Genomic DNA, 2,500 nt, shown 5'->3' with positions numbered 1-2,500 from the left:
GAAGAGTATGAGGAGGAGGAGGAGGAGGAGAACGAGGTACCTCGAAGTAAAAAAAAAAAAAAAAAAAAAAGAACAGAAAGAAGAAGAAGAAGGAGGAAAAAAAAAGACAAAAGAAAAAAAGAGAAACGACGAATACCGTCGATGTAAGATAGTAAAGAAGTTGGGGGTTGGGGCTGGAGGGAGGAAGAGGGGATGGGTCAAGAGGTCGAGTATCTATATCGACGCTATCCCACTCGTAAATTGAATGAAAAGGAGCGAAATGAGGAGGCACCATTTTGAATCAGGAGTATGGAGGTAGAAGTAGATGTAGAAATAGAAGAAGAAGAAAAAGAAGAAGAAGAAGAAAAAGAGGAATAGGAAGAAATAAGAGGGGAATGAGAAAATTAACGGAGGAGGAGGAGGAGGAGGAGGAGGAGGTGAAGGAATAGGAGAATGTGGATGAGAATGAGAAAGAGCAAAGTGGGTGAGAGTAGGGGTGGGAGTGTGGTGGGGGTGGTATTTTACCTCGTCGACTTAAAATGGGCCTTTAATCAATGTCCCGTTTCTAACTACAAGCCATGAGATAAACGACCGGAAATGACGGGCCGATAAGAAAATTGCTTACCCAACGTCTCTCGGCTCAGTGTATCTCTCTCTTTCTCTTTCTCTTTCTCTTTCTCTTTCTCTCTTTCTTTCTCTGTCGAAAATTGCCTCGCTTTTCCAACATCCGACTTGGTGCAACATATCTCTCCGTTCTGCTCTCTTTACTTTACTTCACTTCACTTCACTTTACTTTACTTCACTTTACTTTACTTTACTTTACTTTACTTTACTTTTACTTTACTAAATCTTTATCAAAATGGATGTCTCCTTTCTATTATACTTGCTACAGATTAGATCGGTTCGTTCGAACGATCAGAGAAAAAAAGGGGGGATGTGGAGGGATGTCGTTTCTATGTTTCTCCTTCTATCCTATTGTTTTTTCTCTTTTCTGTTTTCTTTTTTTTCTTTCTTTTTTTTTTTTTTTTTTTTTTTTTTTTTTGGTAGCTTCGCACGAGACAATACGACAATTCTCGAAAAATAATCGTTAATTGTAATGGAATACGTAAGTACAATATTATTATTAGAAATCTTTATAAAAATCGTCGATTTAAGATAGATCACGATTGTTCTCGATCGTATACGAAGAAACAATAAAGAAAAAAAGAATCCCTAAAGATTTAGAAGTTTTCAAGGGATTTTGATTCGACGTTAAAGAGGAAAAGAAAGGCAAAGAGTAGAGACAAAACAAAAAAAAAATGGATAATTTCGTTCGCTCAGAGATTACAAAAAAAAAAAAAAGAAAAAAAGAAAAAAAAAAACTTGGCGTTCGTCGTTCACGCTACTTTTTTTTTCTTTTTTTTTTTTTTTTTTTGTTTTTTTTCCCATAATGATATAGATCTGAAGTTTGTCATTTGCATATGGTCTTTCGAACGTTTCAAATTTAAGGACAGCTGCGAAATCGGTAAGATAACGATGCATTTTCGCGCCAATTATTGACATTTCTTGGAGTTCTTGTACCTTAGGGCGATATCCAAGTTGATGCATAAACGGAGATATATTTTCTTTTTTTTTTTCTTTTCTTTTTTTTTTCTCTCTCTCCCTCTCTCTCTCTCTTTTTTTCCGTTAACGAGCGAGCAACATTGATATAACTATATGTTGGTTCTTTGTCGACACAGATGCAGCTGTTTGTTATATAGTCAACTTACTAAAAAGGGTTACCTTCTCTTTCGTTTTAATCGACATACGATTGTATTTAATGTGATTATATTATGAAAAGGAGAGTGCGCGTACACACACACACACACACACACACACATAAACAGACACATATATATATATATATATACACATACATACATGGAGACAAGAGTATAGGCGAAGAGGGCGGCCAAACGTGTATTCTTAACGAGGTATAATAATCTCAAACGTATAAACACGGCACAGCTACGCAAACATAACGCATACAACATATCTACATATGTACGTGTTTAATGTAGATGTTCAGATTGTATATAACGATGTTTCAACCATAATATTACAACTCGCGTGTTATGTACGCGTAAACGCGTAAGGACATATAAATTGTAATGACTTAACAAGTGGATCCCATTATTTCCCTTCTATTAGCTTTATTTTTGTTCTATATCATATTAATAATTTCAAAATCCTGCTTCTATAACATACACCTGTACTATATCCCATAGAAGATAATTTCTTTATTCCTTTTTTTCCTTTTCTTTTCTTTTCTTTTCTTTTTTTTTTCTTTTTCTATCCTTCCTCCTTCTTTCCTTCGTTCCTTCCTTCTTTTTTTCCTTCCCTTTTTTTTTCTTTCTTTCTTTCTTTCTTTCTTTCTTTCTTTTTTTCTTTCGTTTTTCAGTCTGAACACCGAGATGATCGTCGAAGATACGAAACGAACAACTCATTTCTTTTCTTAAGGACTTAATCGTTTATATGAATCGGTAGAATCGTTCTACATGGA

The sequence above is a fragment of the Vespa velutina genome, chromosome 21 (genome assembly GCF_912470025.1).
Source record: "Vespa velutina chromosome 21, iVesVel2.1, whole genome shotgun sequence".
NCBI classification, from domain to species: Eukaryota; Metazoa; Arthropoda; class Insecta; order Hymenoptera; family Vespidae; genus Vespa; species Vespa velutina.
Note: the sequence above shows the minus strand (reverse complement) of the source record.